This window comes from Neopsephotus bourkii, unplaced genomic scaffold, assembly GCF_033783945.1.
Source record: "Neopsephotus bourkii isolate Nb327-2 ecotype Australia unplaced genomic scaffold, CSIRO-AGI_Nbou_v1 NB_196, whole genome shotgun sequence".
Lineage (NCBI taxonomy): Eukaryota > Metazoa > Chordata > Aves > Psittaciformes > Psittacidae > Neopsephotus > Neopsephotus bourkii.
The window spans coordinates 3960898-3978104 of NW_026900709.1; the positions used below are offsets into that span (position 1 = coordinate 3960898).

Below are 17207 nucleotides of genomic sequence, written 5' to 3' on the forward strand. Positions count from 1 at the left end.
TTTCTCATGCCAAAACACCTAGCAGCATTACGCTGGCATCAGCAGGTTTGCTCTGTGTGTGGAACCATGCACTGCTGCCGTGTGCTGTGGACCAGAGCCTTTCTGTGTCCCACTGGTTCAGCCCAGAAATTCCGCTTGGACAGCAGACTTCCAGGCTCTGTTGAAACAGAGGCTCAGCACACAGAGCTCAGCAGTAAGCAGAAGTTAGCTTCCAGCTGAGAGCAAGAGGAAAAAAAGGAAGAAAATGCAGGCAAATTTCAGCATTGTAAAGAAAGGTCCAGCTTGTGATTTTTCCATTGTAAATGCTTATTTCCGAGGACTTAGCATGTGCCATAGCGTTTCACCTGCAGTTAAACTTGGTGGATACATCAGGAAAATGGTTTCCTTAGATTTGCTCTCTGCTCCAATCTGAGAATCTGGTAAAAATCTTGTACCTTCTTTGGGACCCCCAGCAACCCCCTGCTGGGAAACTAAGCTGGTGGTATGCCATCTGCATGGAAATCTGCTGGTGCAGTAGGAGACAGTTCCTTGGGAGTAAAACACTGGCCTAGATGGGAGCTAGTACTGAAATACCCTTCTGAAGTTTCTGTTCCCCACAAGCAGTCTTGTGCACGGAACAGTGCCTGGGAGGACCAACACCCTACGATGCTGCTGCTTGGAAAGGTCCCCCCGGGGCACGCAGGACAACAGAAAGTGTTCACATCCCATATTGACAGGGCAGCACTCAGTTTAGAGAGGTCCTTACAACTGTATTTACACTATTCATTAAAGTGCCCTTTGCATGAACTGCCAAGATTAGTCACAGTGCTGCAATCATTACCATCGAAGTAAAGGAGTCCAATGCTTCTCTGGAAGTACAGTGTCCTCCTCTCCTGTTCACAAAACAGCACAAAAAACACTGTTACAGGTTCCTGGTATACCATGCAGAATTAACTCTCTCTTCTGAGCTGTTTTACTCCACAACCCCTTAGCCCTGGCTAGTACACTGACAGTAATTTCATAGCACATTTTCATGTGAAATGATGCGGTATGCTCAATTGCCTTTCCGGGGAAGAGGAAGCACAAAGACATTAGGATCCAGAGCTAGTATTTCAAGTAATGGTCACACCTGCAGCTCTCAGACCTGCAGCATTATGTTGACTTCCTCAGCTGAGACAGTAACAAATACCTTCAAAACAGGTGTGCAAGAGCTTTAAAGAAAATACACTTGAGCTTGCCAGATATCATCATCTTGAATTAAAGCTGGTTTTGGAAAGGAAAAACCCCCAGCACTACACTGGGCCTCTGACAGGGAAGTGGAAAGAAACTCTCTAAGGATGGCTGGTGCATTTGTTCCTTACTGACCCGTGCCTGATCCTAAGAGGATTCTGTGCATCCAGGTGGAACTCTTCTATGAAACACAAACACCACTCCCCCTTTAAGTAGTTTAAAAAGAAAACTGGAAATATGAAGCCTTGAACTTTAGCACTTTCTGACTAACAGCAAGGAGGACCAGAACTGCCCCAAATAATTTGCGGTTGCCCATACTGAGATTTCATGATCTGGCCAAAACACAATGGGGCTCTGTAGAGCACAAGCCCACTGTAACAGGCCTCTGCCAAAACCAAGGTTCCTCCAGTTCCCTCTGAAACTGGATGAACGCCATTTACTATTAGCAGTTTTAGGTGCATGAGCCACTTCCCCATCCAGACTTTGTGTCAGCACTTAGCATTCTCATACCCACTTGGGCTCAGCAGAACTCCCAGGCACGCTTAGATTTAAGCACGTGATTTCAACAGAACTTAGGCATCATCATAAGCAATCTGCCCTTTGCTAAACTCTCACATGCCGTTTTCACGTGGTGAAATATTGCAAGCCCAGGTTTGGGCACTGACTTAGGGCTTAAGAAACTCACTATCAACTCTCTCTCGTGCCGCAGTGCTGCTGGTCTCACAGTGCCTGGTTTCCTGCTTGTACAAGGCAAATCTCCTGCCCTGTGAGGTGCAGCACCCTGACACAGCTGGGGAAAGATCCCAGGTAAAGGCTGCTGCTCTGGCCATTACTCAGCCAGCACAGATTCAGTGTTAAGTCTTCCCATGCAGTATCAGGAAAACAACATCTGGGAGCTGCAGCAGAGGAAAAGAAAGAAACCTCACTGAAATAAATCCATTTGCACTGTAGTTAAATGCTACAGAGAACCAGGATGGGGGGGAAGCGGGTGAACAGACCAAGGGCAGGAGCAGGGTTAGGAGTTCTCCCTGCATCACTACAAACATGTCTGCAAATTATCTGCTGGATCCCCACAAGCACTCCTACATCTCAGACAGATCTCAGCATTAGGTTGATGTTTCCGCAGCCTAACAGGATGTGGTCACTAGAAGGCAGCCAAGCGTCTGCACCACCTCCCTGCTCCTGCTCTGCCTGCACAGCTGAGCAGCAGAGGCAGGGGGAAGGGCTCTGTTTTGCTCTTCAAAGTCAGACCTGCTGCTGTATTTAAGCAGGATGATCACTCACAGATGCAGGGTGCAATTGTTCCTAGACATGTGTTTGGCTCCTGCCTCGTGAAGAAAGCTAAAGTAAATACAGTCAGTGTGTTCCTGAATAGTGTTTATTTGCCACTGTTGAGCATGGGTGGAAGACAGGGCTGATAGCAGAAGTTACATTTATCATCGAACCATTTCTGATGACTTCAGATGTCTAGCATGTCACTGGTATCTACCTGTTGCCTACCCTCTAACAGCAACACAAAACCACCCTGCTGTGTTTTCTTTCCCCCTTACAGACTCAGTGGGAGCCAGATTAGAGTGATGTATATGCACCGTTATGAGACGGCAGCAGTGGAAACAAGCAAAACCATACAGAGCTGTGTGAATTCGAAATAGAAGGGCAAACACAAGCCACAGCAGGAGGCTGGGCAAGCAAAACACCAGAGACAGTAACTAATTATTGCTGGCACCATCTTTTCCCTCCTGCACCGCTACAGCACACAGGGTGATTAGGAGGTGGGATGCAGGTGGTCACCTCAGAAAGCACTTCAAGCTGCCTATCGCTGCCCTCTCCAAGTCCTCCCTTCTGTTTTGGAATGATTTACTTTCAGAAGGAGGAATTTATTGTATTATTTTTCCCCAAGGGAGATTCTTTTTATTTGATTAAGTTATTTCTCCTCCTAGATCTACTTGTTTAATAGTTGGGAGGTAAGGGAGGAATCAAACAACATGAATCCATCCATTGATAAGGACAAAGAGGGGAGGAGACCTTAACAGCACTTCATCTTATCCAGACACAGGCCTCCTCTCCTTTAAAATACTTTCTGATTATACATCTGCAGCCCTGTAGTTAATGCACAGAGGCTCAGACATACGGCACCATTGGAAACTGTGAATCTGAAGCTGAAATCATAACTACGGCAGCCTTCTGCTGTGCTAACAGAAAAGGAATAAACACTCCCCCATATGTTAAGGTGATCTTACAGGTGGTCTTAGCTAGCACCTCTCTTGCAGTTGTCCATGTAATTCATACCAGGTTTGGAAGAAAGGGGAGGTGTTAAGGCAGATGACAACTGGGCAGGCTAAGCTGAGTTAATTCCTTTCTGGTTATAACAGCCTAGAAACGCATCTCTGCAAAACAGGAAGATTTTGTTGGCAGTGGTAAGAATGAGGCTCCCTTCAGCTCTGTAAGCAGTGTGTCAGGGGCATGTGCAAACACCTATCTTTGCCATCCCTGACAAGAGACTGCAACTAAATCTTCAGCAATTTGTCACACAGCCCAGTGCTCAATCTAGAAACCAGGTAAGTCAGTAGAAAGACATGGCGATTTCCATGGGCTCTGGACAAGGTTTCACATGATGCAGTGAGGACAGGATGAAGGGGAAGAAGCAGCCTATGCTTTTTTTCTGCCTTCTGTCACATAAAGAGGGCCAGAGAGATCTGGGTCATTTTGCTGCTTGTTTGGTGTTTTCACTTTTATCTGCTATGCTTCCTTCCTGGAAAATACCAAGCTATTCAAGTGTGCTTTAAGCTTTCCAACAGATAAAAAAAGCCCACAACCTAAAAACCCCAACACACAACAACCCCATCACCCCAATGGACACTTCACCCCATTACAGAACTGCTGGCTGTGGAGTCTGGATTCCATTCCAAAATAAGACACTCTATACCAACTGGTGCTAAGGTACTGCAAAAACAAGAAAAAGAAATGAAGGGGAAGAAAAACCAAGTCAGCAAGAGGGAAGTTCAGTATTTAAACTTTCTGTTCTCAGCCCTATTCCATTTATGGGTATATAAAATATCTTAAGTCTCCTGTATCATTAATCTTAAATCTCCTGTCATTAATCTTCTAGGGGAAACATGGAGAGAAAATAGAAGCCATAAGAAAAGTATGCTTAGGGCTTCCTTGTGCATGGTATAAGTATATATGAGTTTAAAGTATTTCAGTTCTACCCCCTCACCCTCCCAACTCAGGACAGCAGTGATTTTGGACTTTAAAAGCAGTATCTTTGAGTACATGCGGTCTGAAGTGATTCACCAGCTTTGAGGTATTCTTTTTTATCTAAATCCTCATTTTTCCACTGACTTGCAAGTATGCCTGACCTTTAAAGAATTCAGCAAATGGTCTCCAGGGGGTAGGATTCCTGTTACATTGAAACTTCCTGTGTACCCCTCTGAGGGCAACATCAGGTAATTGTCCAAGTTGTATTTATCTAGTAAGTCATACTCATTAGAAAAATATCATTGATAGTTCGAATGGACACTACATTAACCCCTCTTATACATTCACTTCACCTAAACAACCTATTAGCAATGAGTTATTTGTAATCCCTAGCTTTGAAGTCTTTTTTACTTTCATGCTCAAGATAATATTCATTGAACTGCTCCACTAATATAAAATACCAAAGTTTAATCTCAGTTGCATTACAGCATCATCACTACTTTAATACAAGAAGATTTCATGTCCTTGGTCTTTTCACTTCTCACTACCTGCACAATCTTCACTTCTGCCTAGTACTAGGTACAGCTGATGGGACACCAGTAGATGCATGCCAGCAATGTTGAAATCTATCAGGCAAAATAAAGTAAGTTTGGAAAGAAAAGACCAGGTCAATTGCCCAAGGCTGCTGTCTTGGAAGTAAGGAGCATTGCACAGGATAAATTAGGCAGGAATCCTTTCCAATCCATTCTCAGCATGCAGAGAGGAAGAAAGGGCCTGTGCCTGAGGCTCTGCCAGGACCTAATGAGGCCAATGCCAACTGTAAGACCCAGGTAAGATTCGGGACTGTTCTGCTAGCAAATTCCTTCTCCAGATTCAACTGTATTTTCCCCAATGCCCAAAATCCAACAAGAGATTTCACTTTTCAAGTCGCATGAAGAACTAAATCCCATCCCTGAAGTTATATTTAATTAGAAGGGCTGTGGAAGCACATAGTGACTAACATGCAGTTGCCACCAAGGAGGGAGCAGCACCGTGGTAGCTTTCTCACTGATGTTAGGGTTTAGCTCATAATCCAAAGGCAGGTTTTTCTCTTCCATCACAGCAGTTATGTGGCAAAGAGCTCTGCAGGGAGAACCATGTGACAGAGGGTGTCAGTAACGTTATTTCTGGAGAAATGCTCTAAGTCTGCATTAAGTTCAGATCTTCTGGATGGAAGCTAATGGAAATAAATCAGCCTAAACAGTCTGCGGTCCATGGTGCCTTATGGGTAAATATAAAACCCGCTATGCATTATTGTATGTTCCCTTACAGAAAGGGAGCACTAGACTAGAACTTTGCAGACTGAAGGTGTGTGAAGGAAACCAATTAAAATATAGGAATACACTAAAGCAGATGAAAATTTACAATTTGTTTTCAGGAGAACAAAGCTACAGGAACAGAGATGTATATATTATGGTACCAGCTTACCTCAAACTAGTTGGATCATCAGAAGCCATGCTAAAAACTAATAGATGTCCAAATTCTTCCTAGAAGACAAGTCAGAAAGAGCCATTATATACTCTTTTGCTGTAGCAATACTGAGAAACACCAGAGCGCCAACACTCATGGTTATAGGCCACAGCATAAAAGCTTGCCTGCAAACTGAAGGGGGTGCTGGGGCCCAGCTCCATGTGTCTACAAAAGGCAGAAAGCCAGAGGAATAGCCAGCAGAGCTTTGAAAATAAGCAGAAACAGGGAGCTCTTTGGGGCACAGAATCAATGGGAGCGGCAGACTTGAAAGGAGCTTGTTCTGCACTCAGAAACAAAACTATCTACAAACTCCTGCAAATATAAAACAAGATCAGATGTCATGGCTGATTCACAGGAGTCCTTTTCTTCTATCAGAAAAGAGTTCTGCCAAACCCAGGTTTCATCCTGCCACTTGTGCAATACAAGTGTTTTCTTATGTTTCTGGTACCTGATCCAACTGCTGTTTGTATCCCAGTACTTGGCCCACTGCACTAGCCACTACACAGGCTGAAGAGGACAAAGTTCCTCCCGTGAGGAGCACAAACCTTTGGCTTATGAGGAACAAAGGAAATCCAGCAGCACAGTTACCTTAGTTTGGTTTTACTAGATTTTACCTTACACACTTCCTAACTGCTGCACAAACTTGCCTTTACTGACAGCATTCATTCTGAAGTGGGTGGTGGTGGTTCTTCAGATTACACATTTTGAGATGTTTTATTCCTCATTCTTGCTACTTCCTTGCTAAAAAGTGGGATTTGACTTTTCACAATGGCTTATACTGTAAGCCTCAGGAGGAAAAATCCATTTTTCTTTCTGTGCTTCAGTTAAAGAAGGAAATAAGTAACATGAGCCATGAAAGGACTTTGATCCAGAACTAGGGAATGTAAATGCTTTACAGATGCCAAATAAGGATATTTCTAAAGAAAAAGAAAACAAAGCATTCCCTACTCCAACCCCTTTTCATTTCCAAACAAGGTAATGGAAGGAGAATTTTGTGAGATTTTGATGGAAGTTCCATTTCTCTAGGAGGTTAATTTGTTTTTAATAAGTACATACATTCATCAGAATGAACAACTGATTGTTTTGACATGGGCTCATTGTGTTCCTGGGAGGGAAACAAAAAGCCTGCTTCTTTAGATCAGGAGTGTGTCTTATAGCCCTATAGTGACTGGAGAGAAACAGGGTAGAGAGGCAGGAAGCCATCCTTAACTGCAATGAGCCTGGTGAAGTTACAGTGACCTGCTGATGGCCACACTGCCTGCACAGTGCATCCTAGGAAGGTCCCCACATACTGACACTGGTGAAGGCCATGCAGAAAGTGTCATGAACAGAAAGATCCTGTGGTTGGCTGGTTTTATTTGCACTGGATTTTTGGAGAGCAGACAACCTTGCTCTGACTTAAACATCAACATCAGTTCATCTGGCATGTTCTTTACCAAAACCTCTGGGGCTAAGAACTGCTGAGAGTCTTCAATAAACAAACAATAAAGGATCCAAATATGAAGCATTTCCAACTCAACCCTTCTTTCCCTCAAAGAAACCAGGAACCTGCCCTCTATTTATGCAAGTTGGAACAAGGCATCTGAGTGGAAAGTCATGAGTTCGAGATTGAGTAACTGTTGCAGGCTGTCCAAATCCCTTTTAAATGGATTTGTCTTTCACTGTAGAAGCCTTTTAAAGCTTATGCAATGTGAATATCTGCTCTGTTTTTATAATGAAGTATCCTATATGTATGCAAAATACAATAGTTAAGAATATACAATGCCAAAACCACATGCGTTCTGCACAATATTTTGACTTAGCAATGGATGGAATAAATAATGCTCAGCACATGTGCCTGGTGGCAAGAGGAAAATCTATGGATTCAGCCCATACAGATGGACTTTGCATTTGCATGATGCCTCAAGGACATTTGTGAGCTTCTGCATGAGTGCAGATGTCTTCCCCAATCCTCTTGCAAGATCAGACTGGGTCAATGGCTGTGCTCCAAATAATGTCACTATTAACATCTCCAGACATAATCACAGACACAGCTACAAGAATAAAGTGGGTCAAAAATGAGCTTCTAAGCTTACGGTACAGCTGCCTTACTCCCCTCTAATTTCCTAAACCCCAGAGCACAGTGAGAACACGAAAACACCTTGCTGGTAGAAAAACAGTGCCTTAAGCAGACATTATTTGGGTACAGGAGACGAATGCTGGAGTTCAGAAATGTTAAGCCTACACCTTCGTTGAATGGCAAGGTGAGAGCTCATTCCACTATCTCTCAAAACAAAACTGTGAGAGTGTATCAGGATGACTTCTTTGACTGCTTACTTTGCATTAAAAACATTTATTCTTGTATACCAGTACTACTGGTTTAATAATGCATTAACATCTTAACTCTGCTGACCAGCCACATCATTAGTAACTCATACTTAACAATAAATAACATTGCAAATCACACCCCTATCATGCAGCGCTTCCTGGTGGGTTTTGCAGTTCCTTTAGCTCAGGAAACAACACATTTCAGTACAATATTTAAATGATTCCATGACTTTGTGTTGACTGTGCAGGAAACCAGTTTTCTAAACAGTATGTTATGGATTCAAACCCACTTAGGTGGAAGTGGGGAGGAGGATGCAGTCAGAGAGGCAGGAAAAGCTATGCCTGTATTACTAGAGTGCTCCCACTAAACAGCAACATCTTGAACCAGTATGCCAAGTGGGGCAGATCAGTTTTAATCACGACAGCCTGCAATTCAGCGTGAGACTCCTTACTAAGTCCTTCATGTCGCACTGCTGATTTGCTAGCGGCTTAAGATAGCTGAGAGCAGGCTGTACTCTTCCTTTCCAGCATCAGGGCAGATGGCCCGAGTTCACTCCAGCAACCAAGTTTAGCTGATATGAAAAAAGAAACACCAAGAAGCATTCTTACCACAGTGATGAGACACAGTCAAGCCCTGGAAAGGAAAGGGAACCTACCTCCTGAAGGATGGGAAGCATTGTTCTGCCACAGTAAATAGCAGCAGCTGGGCTCTCGGATGTCTTCCTGTGGGTAGACTGCTGGAGACAAGCCACACTCTAAACATGCCTTGCAATAATTTACCCCAGCTGCAAGTAAATGTTTAAATTTTCAACAGCTACTAAATTGTGGTATTTCTTAGACTCGGATATGAGGGGGAATAAAACAGATCAATCCACTTTATCACCGGGAGAAGGAAGAGGAGGGGATCGCAAGCATCGCTGGCACAGCGCACAGCCCAGGAGCTCAAGCCCAGGGAGCTGGGTGGCCTCAAGTGACTCTCACGGGATTTAGAGTGAATTTACCAGCTCAGCTGTGACTTGCAGACCTACATCTCCTGGTTTCCTCAGAGGCCAGACGCTGGCACTCCTTCCTGCAGGCCCTAAAAGTAGCACTAAAAGCCCACTGTTTCCCCAGTATAAATGCCTTCTTCCCACAGACACATCCTTTCAGAAACTGGGGTATAAGTGCCAACTTTCAGGGATACATGGCAGTTAAAATGAAACAGAGAACTTCACATAATAACTACATACAAGATGTGCACAGATAAAGCGCAAGAGAACAGCAGATAAAATTAATTATTTGCTTGCCAAATACTTTTTCCTCCTCTTTCTGGGACCAGTGCTTTAGCTATTGCCTCTTCTATTCTGACAGCACTTCTTGGAAGAAGCCAACAACTGTCCTCTAATTTATTGTAGGGTCCCTTTGAGTACCCTCCGCCTGGTTCCCAAGAGTTGATCCTAGGTGTCACAACTCCCGTTTTCCAGAAAAGCTTAGCCGTGGAGTCATGGAGCACACCTTTTGCCAGAGCAGGAAGTCTCAATACCCTGCTTTAATCACTACACACTTGATCCATCTTCACACCCATGCTTGCCTGATTTCAAGCACATAAATCTAACTTTTGACAAGGCAACACACAAGATGTACTAGACAATTCCATGTTTTAACCCTAAATCAAAACAGCAAAGCAAAGCTGTTTACTTATTAAGACCCTTATTCTACATAACACTGGACCAAGGACCCAGGCCTGAACTCTACATTCTCAGGAAATATATTCAGGCTTAAATAAGAAAACACTTGAGCTAAACATAGTGGTAATGGGTACTTAAAGCAAAGTTCAGGACTACTGCCTTGATTAGGATACCTGAAGTTTTGGGTTGGCTTTAAATATGGATGTGGTATAACAAGAAAATGATCCAGTTAAAGAGGAAAACAGTATGAGTAGAACAATAGAGACAATGAACACATTAAACATAGTTGAAATAAAAAGTTAAAAATAAAATCAATGGTAACAGAAGTATTGCAATCGATACATATTAATTCCTTTGGGGAAAAAAAAGTATCACTATCCATAGCATCAAAACTCCAGAGGCAGGTAACAAGCAGGCCCTGAGAAAACCAAAGGAAGCAAGAACAGAGGTAAAACCTTTAACAGATGTGTCAGGAAGTTCTTTGATAGCTGAACTGCACAGGAAGTCTCAAAACATCTCCCAAATGGCAGTATCTGTACCACATAGACATCCCTCAGAGCAGCGCTAGCAAAGACTCTTACCCGAGGCCTCTTCTCTAACACTGGAGAAAGCTTTTTAAGCCTTGCGTGGAAAGTGATTAAAAATAGCCCAGTCAAAATGGATGCAACCCAACCACAAGTCAAACAAGCTAAAATGCAAATGTGGTGGTGGCTGGATTGTGTGTTTTGTTGTGGTGTGGGGACTTTTTGTGTGTTTTGTTTGTTTTTAAATCACTGCATATCCCACACTGCCTGAAAAATAAAGACTTTTGAAGGGTGTACAACTGTGGTACATGGCATTACATCAGCATGGAGGATGTAGAGCTGGCGGCTGACAAGCTGTCATGAACAGCAGACTTGCATTTCTAACACCAAGCGAATAGCCAACATAGGAAAATGTAGTAACTCCAAGAAGTTTGTACTGCAGGCCCATCTCCAATGATTGAAACACCAAGAATTACCTCAGTACAAAGTAGTATAGAAAGAAATTATAACTGGCCATAAGAGAAAAACCAAGCTGCACCCAGGAGCAGATATGCATTTTCACTTGCACATGGGCAAGTAAGTGTTAATACTAGAAAGGATGCATCATTAATACTGGTAAGTTTGTCTCCCATCTTCAGAGAGTAATTCAGAGAAAGACCTTAATATATAAGCCATGCAAAGGCTTATGCAATTCCTAATTGTAACTTCCTAAAAATAGTGAGCAAATGATATGGCAGCATTTGGTAATTAAACATCTTTGCTCCTGAAAACTCTGCAGGAACATTCAACTACAATGTTACACCAAAACAACAAAATCAAAGGGCAGTGATGATTAGCAGGGAAGCATTTTGAACAAAGATGGACTTGTTCATTAAACATAGCAAGTCAAGAAGCTCATTCAAATCTGCTGTACAATACCAGATTAGAATCAGCAGAAAGCTCAGGGAAAGTTGAGTTTCATGCATGAACCTTAGTCAGCTTCTGTACTAAGGCCTATCATACTCTGTGTGCAGATGTCTGAAAGTTTCAGACAACATCCTGAAGCACAGTGTAAGCACAGACAAGAAAAACTGTTCTTGGAAACATGCTATCACATTAAGATAAACCAGGCTTTGAATCAACTACTTGAAAAAGGTACACTTTGCCTTAACACCTACAAGCTGCCAAACATGTTTAACGATGTGCTAGATCACACAGGGAAACACACCCATATCAACAAGAACCTCTAGCCTTAATTTAGCTGCCAAGCAGGAAGCTCAGTTTCTAAGAGGAAAATGCTGCAAGAGAGGCTTTTCTCTTACCACCTGAGAATACTTCTTGAGTCACAACATGCAAATGAACGGCTTGCCACAGCAAAGCATATGGCAATGGGGCCTGTGCCGGAGACCCCAGTCAGCTGGAGAAGTAGTTTCACCCTTGTGGTCCGATATGCTTCACCTGGGCAAACAACACAGCCTATGATAGAGCCTGCTGCTGCAGGAGGCAACGGTTGTGTGGAGCATTAATGGCAGGTACAGTTGTACTGCTGTGTGGGTAACAAAATGACCCTACAGCTTGTCACTACAAAGTCATATTCACCCTTTTCAAGAGAACAAAACCAGGCTGATGTGCAAGGTGTGCTGTCTCTAGTTTTCTAAGCTTTAAATGAAAGCTGTACCTGAAACAAAACGGTAGTTGTGTTAAATGGTAACTTATAATTCTATTTTAGAGATGCCTTACACTAAGTTTAAGTTACCATGGTTACATCTTTTACAATAAATATCATCATGAACAGGGAAGGATAAGAAACAATTATGCCCTTGATTTTACTTCTTTCTTTTTTAGATGTCAAGGTGAAGTTGGGGTTTTTTTTTTAGGTGCTGACACAAGAGTGGCAGCATCATGTAACTGGTAGCATGATTACTGCAGTATTAACAGTAATGTTTGCATGCAACTGAATGTCAGTGAATATACATGTCAGTGAGACAAAAACTTCTGCCTGCTCTCACTGAATATAATGTACCTTCCAAGCTTGCCACAATTAGCTTCGAACCCAGTGTTACAAAAACCTGTACCTGTACCCCAGCAGGGGGTTTAAGATAAATATATTCATCATCATGTTTTTTCTGTGAAAATATAAAATACATGTACAGAAACATCTGCAAAGCCATGTAGAGAAGAATTAAATGTTTTTGTATATATTTAACTTATTTTTATTAAATGAGGAAATAGTCTTTGTTTGAAGGTCATTTCTTTGGTCTTAAAATTCAAACCCAAGCCACCTGGTTTTCATTTCCTGGCATATTCCTTCTGTCTCAGCTGCATACTGTGTGAAAAACAAAGGCTCCATTCTTTAATTGTGAATATCAGACGCCTTTAACCTTCATTCTGCTGCTCGTGCCTCGGAATGTGAAAAAGCTAATATACAATATACTCTTTTATTAGCTAAAATAATAAATGGCCAGTTCGATTCCTTTTATCAGCTGGGCTTAAGATCTGCAGATCCTTGGAGACTTAGACTTCAACAGAGACAAAAACATACGGCTTTCAAAGCAAAATCCCTGTATCTGAACACAGTTCTGTTCTACTATTCAGGATGAGAGGCAGGGATTGAAGGTCACTATTTCCAGTGTTACCTAGGAAAAAGCTGGAAATAATTCACCTCAGACCCTTGTCACCCTACAGTGGCTCAGCCCAGCCCAGCCCAGCCCACTCCAGTTAGCCTATTCAAAGACTTGTGTCACGTATGGTTTTAACGTTAAAAACTGGTATATTAGGACTGGTCAAAGCTGGCATTCTTCAGCGAGAAACACAAGCCAACAGAGGAAACAGGGCAAGAGGGGTGACTTATACAGCTCACTGAATCAGTTTATTAGCTAGCTCAGTCAAGATGATTGCTAATAAAGCAAAGAAAAATTCATCTATCAGTGGAAAGGAAGACTTAGATATTATGGTGGCCAAACTGTCTCCTCTAATAACAATTGCTGTCAAAAGGGGACACAGTAATTGACTTGAGACTCATCAGATACAGTCTTGGGATAAACAGATCAAGTCCATTTGTTCACTCCCCCACTTACAATTCATCAAACATTTGTTGCTGTTTTGCCTGAACATAAAACAACTTGTAACTTCCAGAGCATTTGGTCTGAGGCTTACATTAGGAGTGCACATAACTGCATAAAGAAGAGGTACTCCTCACCCAGTGGTGTGCTGGATGTCTTAACCAGGCTTCTGGGAGGCCTTGGACAGCACCACCAGAGTTTCAAGGGGCACAGCTGGGAGGGGAGCAGAGGGAAGGCTGCAGTTTAAACTGCAGAGGCCAGAGGGAAAGCCAACACTGCAGGCTAGGGCCAGCAGAATTCTACTCCAGCTACTACTGGTGAGAGTCAAGTCCCTCCAGCATGCAGCATCACCCTGATTTATACTCTGGATCAGAGAGTCACATTTACCTCTCCCTTTCTAACCAACTGGCAAAGAGCGAGATTCTGCAGTTTGTTCACAGATGTACATTAAGTACAGGCAATCACTTCATTCATACATCAACACTTCCCACATCTAGTGAAGAACCACATATTTGAAAGCTGTTTCCCATCCCACCCCAGTCTATTAGTAATGAGGGTATTCATTACAGCAGCTTAAATAGAGGGAAAATGTTGCTTAGATTGGAGAAAAACATATAGGAGAATAACCAGTGTAATGCGATGCAATGCAATGCTGTCTGAAACTTGATTTCACAAGTCAGTGCACCAAAAGGTTTATGAAAGTGGCCTTAAAAGTCAAATTTGTGGAAAGTAACTGAAAAAAACCCGCCTGTATCGTGCAATCTCTGGGAGTCACATGGATGCAAAATTGGTAAGGAAAACACTTTGGTTTGGTTTGTCTGTCAAGCAAGCCAGTGAACAGAATGTATGCCAGTGATAGCAAACATTCTTAACGTGCCTAGCCCTAGACCATTCTGTTTATGACAATCATACCAAGCTCCAGCCTTTCTTAACATGTTAGAGGTTACTTCATAATGAACCCCTTTTTCAGAGAGCAGAATTCCTTCAGCGAGCAGAACAAAATGCTGGAAGTCTGTTTTGCCAGCTTTTAGGGACTCTTTCATGCAATCTTACCTCAAAATCATCACATCCATTATTTGCTGCGTAATTCTCCAAGATTCTGTTGAAGACCTTATGCTGGGCATCAAACTTCTTGTGAAAAAAATACCACTCATTAAGTAATCTCGGGGTCTTATGTCTGTAATGACAATTGTCAATGCATGCCAGGGCTATTTGCAAGCCCTTACTTACGAGCTTGAATTCCTCAACTCACGCAGGAGCTCAGGCTTGAGGTTCTGCTGTGCTTTGTAGTTAAGTTTTCCAGTGTTTCCTCTGGAGGTTCACACAAAACAGCATCACAGAAAATCCAACATTTTAGTAACCTTCTGACATCCCATTTCCTGGTCTTGACAGGAACATCTTGACAAGCTCCATCTGACTCCTACAATGACTCTACCATAGGATCAAGAAACTGAATGTAAAAAGCCACTGAACAGGCTCCATCTCTACCTTATGTGGTAGAGGGACAACCAGTGTAGTTCAGGGTGGACAAGGAAGACCAGTATCAGCTTTGACAGCATAGATACACCTGCACATTGCACTCCCTAATATATCCCAAAACAATTAAGTTAGTGTGAGTTGGGCAGATGTATTCTTCATGACCCCCCTGTACCTGGCATGCTCCAGTATGAGCAGCAGAAGCAGTGAGGATTTTCCAGCAGTGACTGATGGTCATGCCTCCGGGAACAGATGCAGTTGCAAGTGCAACAAACACTGCCACCACAGTTGCTATGCCAAGACATGCAGGGGCAAAGTCTGATACAGAGGGAGACGTGTACAGGTTTCAATGCAGGGAAGGAGGCGGAAGATTAAATTAGATAGATTCCATGGAAAAATAAGGTTAGCAAAGTGGGTACAACTTAATCAGAAGAGTAGGAGTGAAGGAGGTGTATGTCTGTGAAATTGTGTCAGAAGAGACAAGAGGTATAGAAGCAAATGAATCCAACTACGAGTGAACACAAAATTGAGGTAACACTAGGTTGTATTTTGCTGCTCTCAAAGCAGCTCAGACAAAACACACAAAAAACTTCTTCCAAACTTTTAAGAGCAGCATACCTTAGGGGCAACTCCTAGCCTTGGCCAATTTGAGCTCCATCAGCTCAAGCTGTAAAATTGGCATACTTCGATGGTTCAGACTGTAAGGATATGTAAGTATATACAACTGTTGTGCTGTTTGTACTTACATTGTCCTTCCATTAAAAAGGACAAACCAAAAAACTCAATTATAATCAAGAATCACGTAAGTTGGAAAATGAAATATTCTAAACTGTGAAAAGCCACAAGGTAGTATTGCTTACTGCAGTATGGCTTAACACACTCTTAAATCCACGTTTTTTTCAAATGCATCATTATAATCTATTTAAAACACAGATACAAAAATCACATACGTTTTTCCTTGTAGATCCCTCCACCTCATCCTGCATACTGGATGAGCCTGTTCAGAAGAATTGTGCGGTCAGTGATAGTGTTGTCTATAGTTTCTTTTGCAATTCACTGATAAAGGTAGGAGCCGTACGTAAATCCAGGAGCGGGGTGTGTGTGAAGATGGGAAGGAACACTTGGTTCCCTTTACAAAGAAACCTAAATAAGGAAGTTGAAAGACTCTCTGAACACTCAGATTTTATGCTTGTACCTGTATTTACTAAACACATAGTAATTCCGTTGCAAGGTGAAGTTCTCAATTGCATGTCTCCCATTTTATAAATAAGCAGCAAAACAGTAAATCTTTTGTTCATTTAGCCTAGTCCCTTTTTTTTATATTAATGGCACAATTAATCACTCATTAATGGAATTTAAATAGCAGTGACCCAATCTTTACATTCATTTACACACTTAAAACCTTTGTTGCCCAGAATCAGAAAACTGCAGGCGAGCACCAGCCATAACCTCAGTGTAAAACTTCCCTGTTCATTAATGATCTTATAATGCACTGGAAAAGACACGTTGTCTACAGATGGAAGGATGTCATATTAGTCTATCTAGAGTTACTTCACTTCCTTGCCCAGAACTTTTTGCCCCTGGGCAGAACAAAAATGGAAGTCAGTATTCTTAAACACTGTCCCCTTAATCTGTCCATGCCAAATAAAACTTGGTATGGTTGCTAAATAACATAGGTAAACTCTTTTAAGAGCTGCTGTAGGCTCCTAGAAAGTCACATCAGTCAATGACCCAGACACGGCCTTTTTAGGCAAGAATTCTGCAAATCCACAGAAGTCTTGGGAAAAAAAGGCCTGCTGATGAGACTGCACGAGGAATTGTGCTTCAGTATTGCTGTTTCAAACCTGATTGCATACCAGATACTTGGGATAGCAAAAAAAACCCCAAAGATGAACAAGATAGTTTTATGTACAATTCCATTTCAAACTTGCCTGTTCCTTTTCCCTTTCTCATGAAAGAAAAAAAAAAAATCAACTGTATCTTCCTCAAAAGGACTTTTGAAAACACTTTTGAGAACTAGTGATGAGCTTGAAAGATACAAAACTGGGCACAAGCTGAAACTGCTCTCCTCTACCTTACTAGACAATTTTTGCACTTTGAATTCCTTATGATTTTGCTAAAGTGCAACTAGAATTCATGAGCCATCATCTGTTCCTACCTGTTTCAGAGCCCTCTTTTGGCTAGTCTTTCAAAACTGGATTTTTCTCAGCCCTCTACCCTATCAGCACTTGTTTGCTCCTATCTTGCAGGACTACTGGAGAAATGAAGATGGCAGG

General features: G+C 42.3%; 1 long non-coding RNA gene across 1 annotated transcript; it reads right to left on the reverse strand.

Annotated features, from left to right (window-relative positions):
- Positions 1 to 46: 46 nt before the first annotated feature.
- Positions 47 to 16872, reverse strand: LOC133225047 (uncharacterized). Its single transcript, XR_009729007.1, has 3 exons — positions 15882 to 16872; positions 5875 to 5933; positions 47 to 215 (listed from the first exon to the last, which is right to left on the reverse strand). It is a non-coding gene; the product is annotated as an uncharacterized LOC133225047 (long non-coding RNA).
- Positions 16873 to 17207: the final 335 nt, after the last annotated feature.